Source organism: Myxine glutinosa, chromosome 10, assembly GCF_964187855.1.
Source record: "Myxine glutinosa chromosome 10, kmMyxGlut1.1, whole genome shotgun sequence".
In the NCBI taxonomy this organism is placed as follows: domain Eukaryota; kingdom Metazoa; phylum Chordata; class Myxini; order Myxiniformes; family Myxinidae; genus Myxine; species Myxine glutinosa.
In genome coordinates, this window is record NC_136270.1 from 54,833,949 (window position 1) to 54,845,087 (window position 11,139).

General features: G+C 45.7%; 1 long non-coding RNA gene across 2 annotated transcripts; it reads left to right on the forward strand.

Moving 5' to 3' along the window:
- The first annotated feature begins 788 nt into the window (after positions 1–788).
- On the forward strand, positions 789–9,316 carry LOC137433671 (uncharacterized). 2 transcript variants are annotated; one of them, XR_013624856.1, is made up of 4 exons: positions 789–1,484; positions 2,270–2,412; positions 4,952–5,027; positions 8,722–9,316. It is a non-coding gene; the product is annotated as an uncharacterized LOC137433671 (long non-coding RNA). The 2 variants fall into 2 exon arrangements; XR_013624855.1 differs by lacking the exon at positions 789–1,484 and adding an exon at positions 1,853–1,916.
- The last annotated feature ends 1,823 nt before the right edge of the window (positions 9,317–11,139 follow it).

The following is an 11,139-nucleotide window of genomic DNA, read 5'->3' on the forward strand; positions in this document are numbered from 1 at the left end:
TGGTGTTGGGTGTTGGGGTTGTGGTGAATGTGGACATGACACAGGCTTGATGGGCCGAATGACCTCCTCCTGTTTCAAGGTTTCTGTGTATTTCTAATTTCATACCAGTAGAGGCTTTTGGTATGTGTGTGTGTGTGTGTGTGTGTGTGTGTGTGTGTGTGTGTGTGTGTGTGTGTGTGTGTGTGTGTGTGTGTGTGTGTGTGTGTGGCCGGATTTATATAAGGACAACTGGGACATGTGCCTGGGGCCTCCACCACCCAAGGGCTCAACCAGGATTATTTTCAGGATACATACAGGGCCTTTAGAAAGTCTACACCCCCTTTTCAAAATGTTCACCTTGTGTTGCCTTATAGCCTGGAAATAAGTTGCATTAAACCAGACTTTTTCCACCTTTATTTATACATCGTAACCCACAACGTCCAAGTGAAAAACAAATTCTACAAATTTCAGAAAGTTGCTTTAAAATACAAAACTAGAATATCTTGGTTGGATAAGTGTGCGCAGCACCACACTTCACTGGTGACCCCGACGTGATCAGCCGTTGCTGACCACCGAACGCGCCATGGCCAACAACGCCGTCGCAGTAAAACTCCCAGAGTTTTGGGAAGCACAGGCCGATGTGTGGTTCGTGCAGGCCGAAGCGCAATTTCAGCTTCGAGGCATAACGGTGGACGAGACCCGTTACTACCACGTGGTCGCCGCCCTCGGCCCGGCACTGCCGCCCGGGTCGTGTCCATCCTGCGGCACCCCCCCCCCCCCCCCTCCCTCGAGTTAATACTTGGTGGAAACACCTTTGACAGCAATTACAGGTGTGAGTCTGCTTGGGTAGGTCTCTACCAACTCTGCACACCTTGATTGAGCAATATTTGCCCATTATTCTGTAAAAAAAAAAACTGTCAAGTTTTAAAAGCTCAGTCAAGTTGTGTGGGGAGCGTTGATGAACAGCAATCTTCAAGTCATGCCACAGATTTTCAATTTGATTTAGATCAGGGCTCTTTCTGGGCAACTCAAGGACATTTATCTTTTTGTGCCTGAACCCCTCCAGTGTAGCTTTGGCTGTGTACTTCGGGTCGTCGTCATGCTGAAAGGTAAACTTCCGTCCCAATTTCAGCTTTCTTGCAGAGGGCAGCAGGTTTTCCTCGTGTATTCTTCTGTATTTTCCTCCATCCATTTTCCCTTCTATCCTGACATGTGCTCCAGTCCCTGCTGAGGAGAAACATCCCCACAACATTGTTCAACGACCGTGGGTGATTCATTTATCTTGTGAGTGCAGGTGGAACCAAACACAACCCAGAAGGAGGAGGAGCATCTGGAGAATCTCACCTGCCCGGTTTGCCTTTGCATCGCAGTTGGGCCGCACAGGAACCTTCCCTGCCGCCATGTTTATTGTGTGTCGTGCCTGCAAGGTGTGCATCGTCACAACACCGGACAGGTGCACTGTGCGTTTTGTCGGAGCCACGTGACACGAGAGACATTCTGCCGAGGTAACCATCAGGAATGGAAGATTAGCAATTGCTGCTTTCATAGTTACCTTGTTTTTATTACAACAAGGTGTGCATGCCACCTGGTCGTTTCGATGACGATTCTTAATCAAATGACGGCAAGTTGTACTTCATAAACATATTGCACGTGTATCTGTGAATCTCATTGAGGATGTAAAATGAAGTGAAACGTGAAAAAAGGATGTTTTATAATACATTGTAGCTGTTGTTGTTGTTGTTGTTGTTGTTGTTTGTGTGCTTCTTTTGTGTCAGTCACGCTTTATTCCATAAAAAACACCGGAAGTCCAACGGCGGTGTGGTCGGGCTTGTAAAATATTATAAACCACAAACACGTATGATTAGCTTTTTAAACAGTCGCTAATGCTGCTCATAACATTAAACAAAGAAATTTGGAGGAATCCCGACATCCGTGAGGTAAGTTTTAATGACAGAACTGAGCGAAGCTCTACTGTAATCTATATACCCCACAAGGGTTGGTGGTGTGCTCCTTTGCCAAGCAGCTAGCTAGCGCTTACCAAGCCAGCCGTTCCTTACCGGTTTTGAATGGAGTGCTTGCTCGAATGTTTAAACCACTTGGCGATCTCTCCACAAGAAACTTGGTAAATGAACACACCCCCAATGCTCTTGAGACCCGACCATACATCGTCTGTAACCTATCTCTACTCCAAAGATGAATGACCTTTCCTGCCGCTCTCGAAGTGAGCAGGTGTTCACACCGTAATGACATCATACGTGTGACCTTGATTGCCACCTGTTTCCCACTTCAGACCTCGACATCGAAGCTCGGAGAGCTTTCCCGCATGACTACTTCCCTCAATATCTTCGGGTCAAAGAAGCAACACCTCACCTGGGAGGAGGCTTCATGCATGACCTCAACACTCGTCTCGCATATCAATGGTATACTGTCAAGGTAAGGTACCATGAGGAAGTAAAATGTTTTGGATTACTTTGCACAAGATATTTGATAAAGGAAGAGGTTATATTATTTATTTGTTTTGGCAAGTGGAAAATCAGACTGAGGTGTACACATTAATGGGGAGACGAATAAGCATACAGGTGAAAGACAATGTTCATCATACAGATTAAATAAATCATTCCAGTTGCCCCCGAGGTTCACCATTCGGTGATGATGGGTAACCAGTTGTCGTAAACTGGAGGGCCTCATTCACACCCTGAAGGCCTGAACGGTCCAGATGCGGGAACCCCTTAAACCACCTTCTCAGTCTAATTCTTACCTTCCACAAGGAAACCATCCTCCATCCAATCCCTTCAAGCATTCTTGTGAGACACTTTTCTTTCTCATTCCAGCAGGTGGAATAATTTCTTGGCCTGGTAACGTCATCAAATTCCCAGTCTTTAATCCAAGGCCTACATAACGTCCTATACGAAGGCTTCTAGCCTGTGGTAAGGCCTATGACACCAAGGAAGAGACCAGGAGTGGATGCAGAGAGGACCAGTCTTGGTACCCTTTCAGGACCAGTCTTGGTACCCTTTCAAGGCCGGAGTTTTTTTGTATACAGAGTGAAGACTCGTGCAAGCGATATAACAAATAATGTATTGGGACACACCTGAACAAAAGGAACAGTAGAGAGAGGAAGGCACCAACTGCAGGATAGAAGGACAAAATAGAGGATGGGGAGACTTCGACAAACAATGGGTGTGAGCGAAGGGATGAGATGTAGGGGACACATGGTGTGGACAAGATGGACACATAAGCAAACTCTCAGGAAGGATAAAAACTGCAGATTTGGAAGGAGGGGGTTTAGGGTGGGGGTAACGAGATGAGATGTCAAGGTTTTGGATGGGGATGATCTGAGATCGTGGTGAACAGCTGTCGTGAACACTTGAAGGGATTCATGGACGTGACTGGAATTCAACTGGAAAGACATGAAGGTCAGTTACATGAAGGACATGAAGGTCAGTTACATGAAGGACATGAAGGTCATTTACATGAAGGACATGAAGGTCAGTTACATGAAGGACATAAAGGTCAGTTACATGAAGGACATGAAGGTCAGTTACATGAAGGACATGAAGGTCAGTTACATGAAGGACATAAAGGTCAGTTACATGAAGGACATGAAGGTCAGTTACATGAAGGACATGAAGGTCAGTTACATGAAGGACATGAAGGTCATTTACATGAAGGACATGAAGGTCAGTTACATGAAGGTCATTTACATGAAGGACATGAAGGTCAGTTACATGAAGGTCATTTACATGAAGGACATGAAGGTCAGTTACATGAAGGACATGAAGGTCAGTTACATGAAGGACATGAAGGTCATTTACATGAAGGACATAAAGGTCAGTTACAGGAAGGACATGAAGGTCATTTACATGAAGGTCAGTTACATGAAGGACATGAAGGTCATTTACATGAAGGACATGAAGGTCAGTTACATGAAGGACATGAAGGTCAGTTACATGAAGGACATGAAGACAAGGATAGACAAACAGATACAGCAACAGGAGAATAAAATATGACAAGTATGGCCGATGACCTGATCGTCTTTCACAGCTACGTTAAAGAAGTCTAAGGAAAGCAACCACGACACAGACGTAGGGGGAGCATTGCAGGGAAAGGATGACCATACTACTTGTTCTCCATAATGTTGATCAGACAATCACAAACAAAACACCAAAAAGAAACCAGAGTGACAGAGCAAAGTTACTTTGTCAGATTTGCCCAAACAGCTACGGCAACTGCGGCGGATTTCAGTTCGTCCGAATGCAGCCCAGTGTCGCTGCAGACAATCTCACTGTAATTCACCAAATGTCCATCCGTCCGTTCGAAGGTACCGCAAAAACGGCTCAACCGATCGCAACGATATTTTGGGTGGGTATTCCTGGGACCCCTGGGAGTAAAATAGGCTATATTGTTTTTCCAATTTTTCATTAGCAGCAGACCCTCCTTGTGGGTTTAGGACTGTTGCGTGATAATCATCCACCATCCTGCTTGTGGTGATGGGAAGAAAAGCAGGGCTCGAATGCTGGTGCTTGTGTTTGTCTACATCATGATTTTCAAGTACTTGTAGGGCTGCTGCATTCGGAGATGGGGTCGTAGCTCCTCCAACCACGGGTTTTCGTCTGTAGGCCAGATGTTTTCCTTCATCTGTGATGGTGTCATTATCGGTCTATGGGCATTTCCTCCCACAGCCACACCACCAGGGGTTTAGGGGCCCCACCTCACTGGGCATTTCCTCCCACAGCCACACCACCAGGGGTTTAGGGGCCCCACCTCACTGGGCATTTCCTCCCACAGCCACACCACCAGGGGTTTAGGGGCCCCACCTCACTGGGCATTTCCTCCCACAGCCACACCACCAGGGGTTTAGGGGCCCCATCCCGCCATCGTCAATACCCTCAAAAGTCCTCAATCCTCGTCGATGCATTATCTTCGCGATTCCATCTCACGTATCCATTATCGTTTGTCTTTTGACCCACAGCAGACGATTACAAGACGCGAAGACCGCAATGCCGGTGAATGCGGTCAAAACACTAGATCACTTTATCTTGCATGAGGTAAGTTTTTCCTATTTCTTTGATTATTTTAAATCATTTATTTTTCATCCGGATTTGGTACAAAGGGAATGAGTGTGAGGATTTCTTGTACGAGTATGTTTGTAAATACAAGTATGAGAAAAGGAAGGTATTTGTGAATTATTATTGCCCTCACCACAATGAGAATGTGACAATGTCTACAAAGTATGTACAATTAGAATGCGAGTAAGTCGATAAAGTATTAGATGTGACTTCCCACAATTAGAATGTGACTACACCTATAAAGTATACAACAACAACAACAACAACATGCATTTTAAAGGCCATTATCCCTGCCAGAGCGGGGGTTAGCCTTGCGGTCCCCATGACAATCTTCTCCATCTTGCCCTATTTTCTGCATCTCTCCTTGTTAACCCCCTTGCCCGCATTTCTTCTTCCACCATCTTTAGCCAAGTCTTTCTCGGTCTTCCCCGTCTTATACTTCCTTCTACATTCATTTCCATCACTCTTCTCAACCAGTCACTTTCATCCTTCCTCAACACATGACCAAACCATCTCAACCTGTTCCTCTTCACAGCATCAATCACAGGCTCTATTCCCATCATCTTTCACAATTCATCATTTGTCTTCCTCTCTCTCAACGATACTCCGCACATCCGTCGAACCATTCGCATTTCCACCCTTTCCAACATTCGTTGCTGCTCTACGTTCATTACCCATGTCTCGCTCCCATAAATCATAACACTTCTCACACATGCAGCATACACCTTTCCCTTCAGCTTCAACGACACTCCCCTCATCATCAGCACGCCACTCAATTCCCGAAACTTCTTCCATGCACATCTCACTCGAGCAACCGTTGCCGAGTCTGATCCACCTTCTCCATTCAGCCTGTCATCGAGGTAGCAAAATGTTTTCACACCTTCCAGCTTCACGCCGTCTCCAAGATCCAACTCAACATTTCCTCCATCTGCAGCTCCCTCTGTGCACACCTTACATTTGAATGTAGCTGCCACACTGGTTAATGACCCTCTCAGACCACTACATTTTTGATGAACCCACTCAGCGCACATTGTACACTGAATGGAGTTCACTCCGACACCCTTCCTACACACAGCACAGGGCCACTTCCCAGTTCTTTCCAACTCACCACATGCTTTACCACTTGCCATCACCTTCGTCTTTCCGATATTCACCTTCAGACCTTTTGTCTCCATACATTCCTTCCACGTGTTCATCTTTTCCTTCAGTCCATCCATACTTTCCGCAATCAACACCAGATCATCTGCATACAACAACTCCCACGGTAAACCCTCCTTTACGTTCTGAGCCAGCACCTCCATCACAGCTACAAATAGTAGTGGACTTAGTACCGACCCCTGATGCACTCCCACCTTCACCTCAAACTCACCACTGTTCCCGTCCTTCGTCCTTACAGCTGTGCGCGCTCTTTTGTACATTGCCATCACTACTCTGATCAACCATTCTTCCACTCCTAACTTCCTCAATGCCCATGTCAATACTTTGCGTGGAACCCGATCGAATGCTTTCTCCAGATCAACAAACACAAGAAACAACTTCTTCCTCTTCTCCATGTACTTCTCCTGCAACTGCCTCACAATGAAAAGCGCGTCTGTCGTTCCTCTTCCTGGCATAAATCCAAACTGCATTTCGTCGATCTTCACTTTCTTCCTTATCCTCCTCTCCAACACCCTTTCCAATACCTTCATTCCATGCTCCAATAACTTTATCGCTCGATACGAGCCACACTCCAGAGGGTCACCTTTCCCCTTGTATAGAGGGATGAGGGTACTCAGTTCCCAATCCACTGGAATGCGGCCTTCTTTCACCACCAGATTACAGATCTCTGTCATTCTCTTCACACCCCAACTTCCTGCTGCCTTCAACATATCTCCCACAACTCCCGTCGGCCCTCCCGCTTTTCTGCCCTTCATTGCTTTTATTGCTTCCTCAACTTCCTTCTCAGTTATCTTCTCTGCCGGTCCTAAAACTGGGTTACTCTCTATGTTGCCATCCCATTCATTCTCTGTATTCAACAGCATTTCCATATATCTTTTCCATCTTCCTTTAATTCCATCTGGGTCGACAACGATTTGTCCCACTTCATCCTTCAAGCAACTCACCCCCATCACATCACACCTCTCTTTCGCTATCTGCTTTGCAATCCTGAATACTGCTTTCTGACCCTCTTCCGAATCCAAGCGTTCTCCGAACATTTTCCTACATCCCTGCGCCTTTGCTACCTCTTTCTTTGCAGCCTTCCTGGCTGCCTTATAACTTTCATGCTCTGCTGTTTCTGCTCCCGTACCCTTCGCCTTCTGCCACTCCTTGAACTTCTTCCTCTTCTTGTCAATCCTCTTTCCAACTTCATCATCCCACCACCATGTGTCCGAGTGCCTCGGTGGTCCTTTTGTCCATCCACATACCTCACCAACGGCTCCCAACAGACTAGCTTTCATTGACATCCAACCACTTTCAAGCTCAACCACATCATCCTCGACCCGACTCAGCCTCTCTTTTAATGCCTCCCTTACTGTCACCTCTTTCAACCTCCACACCTTCATTCTCGGTTGGTACTTCACCCGCCGAGCTCTCCTCGCACCTTTCACCCTTACGTCGCAGACAACCAAGTGGTGCTGTGAAACAGCCTCCTCCCCCGGGATCACCTTTGTGTCTCGGAGGTGCCCCCTATCTCGCCTACGCACCATCAGGTAGTCAACGGTTGTCGTCGACCCACCGACCCACCTGACACCTATAAAGTATGTACAATTAGAATGTGAGTGTCCATAAAGTAAGGCATGTGGGGTGGGAGAGCAGGTGGGATGGGAGAGCAGGTGGGGTAGGAGAGGTATAAAACAAATGGACACTGCTCGGACTTCCAGGAAAGAAATAATACCGACATATTTCAAAAAGGTGGATCTGGGGTAAATCAAAGGGGGTAGAAAAGATCAAGGTTTTGTATGGGGGAAGATATGAGATGGTGGTGAACAGCTGTTTTAAAGACCTGGAGGGAGGAGTGTGATTGAAGAGAGTGGGGGAGTTTGTTCCAGATGTGGAAGAAAAGAGGAATGAAAGAGTGAAGGTGAGCAGAGAGACTTGATTTGGGCAGTTGAACCATAATAAGGTTTCTGGAAGATCTTGTGGGTCCTGCAGGAATCTTTGGGGGACAGAGCACAGACAGAGCTGGGGGAGCGAGGCTAGAGAGGAGTCGGTAGAAGACAGAAAGACCACCAACCTGCCTGCGGTGAGAGAGTGAAAGGCCCTCAGAATCAGCTTCATCACGGGAGATTCCAATGATTCTGAAAGCTTTGGTTTCTACAGTGTGAAGCCGACCTCGGTGTGAGGCAGGAGCACCAGCCCAGAGGGAAGAACAGTATTACATTGAGCTGCGGATGAAAGCCTTGTATGTGGTGAGGAGCTCAGGTGTGCCAAGGAAGGACTTCGCACGACGGAGGATGCCCAGTCAGCGATTGGCTTTGGAGGCCAGCTTGGAAATGTGGTTTTCCCAGGAAAGATCATGGCAGATAGTGAGACCCAAAAGCTTGAGTGACAGAACTTATGAGAGAGGATTGTTGAGAAAGTGGATGGGAGGGTTGTCCAGTCGGTCTTCTCGGAGAGACATTGTAAGAGTGTGAGATTTGTCAGGATTGAAAGACATGTTCCACTTGTTTGACTAGTTTGTGATATTATACAGGTCTGCGAAGAGTGAGGAGGCTGCAGACTGCCGATCTGATGGATGAGGTGTGGAGCGGAGAAGAGTGGAGTCATCAGCAATGCGAAACACACACACACACACACACACACTGCACTGGGGAGTGGGTCATCCACTCCATGCACACATATATACACACACATACACACACACACATACATATACACATACATACACATACACACACATACACACACACACACACACACACACACTGCACTGGGGAGTGGGTCATCCACTCCATGCACACATATATACACACACATACACACACACACATACATATACACATACATACACATACACACACACACACACACACACACACACACACACACTGCACTGGGGAGTGGGTCATCCACTCCATACACACACATACACATATACACACACACACACACACACACACACACACACATACATATACACATACATACACATATATACACACACACACACACACACACACACATATACACATACATACACACACACACACACACACACACACACACACACACACACACACACATATATATATATATATATATATATATACATACACACACACACTGCACTGGGGAGTGGGTCAACTACTCCATACACACATATATACGTCGTGTGTGTGTGAAAGGTCGTGTGTGTGACAAGGAAGAATCGATTCAAGTGAAGAATGTTTCTACATCATATAAATTCTGTGTTGTGATTTTCTGGTCTACTCTGAGATACAAAACGTAAACTGTTCACCAGGCAGAGGTATGCTCTCTACTGAGCGCCGTTCTAGTTTATCCTTTATGTCCCCACAAATACAATCGAAAACCCTGTTAGCTTCACCAATACCTGCCCTGCACTGTGCTATCTGCACCACTTGACCCAGCCTCTCCCTCCCCCTCCCCCTCCCCCTGGTCTATTACCATCCCCAGGTCGATCCTCTTTCTGTGTGACACGCTCCAAGACTGTCCCTTGTATTATATAATCCCTACTTTCATTTTTCTTACTCACCCCAAGCACCGCACGTTTGTCCATGTTAAACTACATTCGCCAATCCTTTACCCAATCCATCAAAGTATCTAGACTTTTCTGAATCTGATCCTGCCCTCCATATCTGCTCTATAGTTTACCTCCAAGTTTAGTGTTATCTGAAAATTTGAAAAGCCTCCTCTTAACCCCACTATCCAATTCATGAATGTAAAGAATGAATAATAATGATCATCAAAATGATCTCTGGGGTACCCGACAATTTACAACCTCCGAGTCACAGCTTCCCATCACTAATCCAGTTATCTTCTCTACCAGTTACTCCACAATCCAGTCTACCAACAGCCGTTCTGTGTGGGCCACGACCAGAAGCCTTTTGAAAGTCGAGTTAAACTACATCCACTGCACTCCCCTTGGCCGGCCAATGAGAAGCTGACTGAAGCTGATATGTCAAAACTACCTTCGAGGAAAAGAACAAGACGGTAGGCTTCAAATCATGGAATGGCCAGCACAGTCTCCAGACTTAAACCCCATCGAGCTGGTTTGGGATGAACTGGACAGAAGGGTGAAAGCAAAGCAACCTACAAGTGCAACACATTTGTGGGAACTTCTGCAACAGTGTTGGGAAGAACTTCCCGAACAATATTTGATTTCCATTGGAGAAAGAATGCCACGACTGTGTTCGGTGTTTATACCTGCAAAAGGTGGCTACTTTGCTGAGTGAAAAATTAAATTTAAAATTTGTTAAACAAAATGATTCTATGATTTCTTTTTCATCTCCAATTGTTTATTTGTTCTCTGCTTAATTTCAGAGAACATCGAGGCATTAAACTGCGTAAATTTCAATAAAAACTGGAAAAATTCAGGTGTTCGAAAGCTTTTGTCCGCTAGTGTACATCCTATATTTGCACGACTCTGTGTCCATACTGTTTATGTACTTTGGACCTCCCACTCCATTAAATATTATGATTAATATGGGATTATGTTTAAGTTCCTCTCTGTTTAATACGAGTAAAAGTACCCGTCCCGGTGAAGGGAAAAGTTAAAGTTGATCGATCAATTTAAATTATTTCATTGTTCATTGTGTTGAACTCTTGGTTTCACTCAGATCCAAAGCTCTGAACAACTTATACCGCCCACATTGAAATGTTGGTGCATCATTGGGCGGCAGAGGTTGGATTTGTCTAAAAAGAGGGAAAATGTATTTCTTTTAAATCGTGTGTTACTCCATGAAGATCTGGATTAAATCTACTTCAAAGATAACTTGAAGGAACAATTTAAAAAACTGCTTTACCTGGGTATACACAGCTTTTCAAACCCAGCGTGGGAAGCGGCCGCCGTAAACAGGAGACAGACGAATGCACGGACAGACATCACGGTTCACAATATTGTATATTTAATAGAGAATATCATTATTAATGA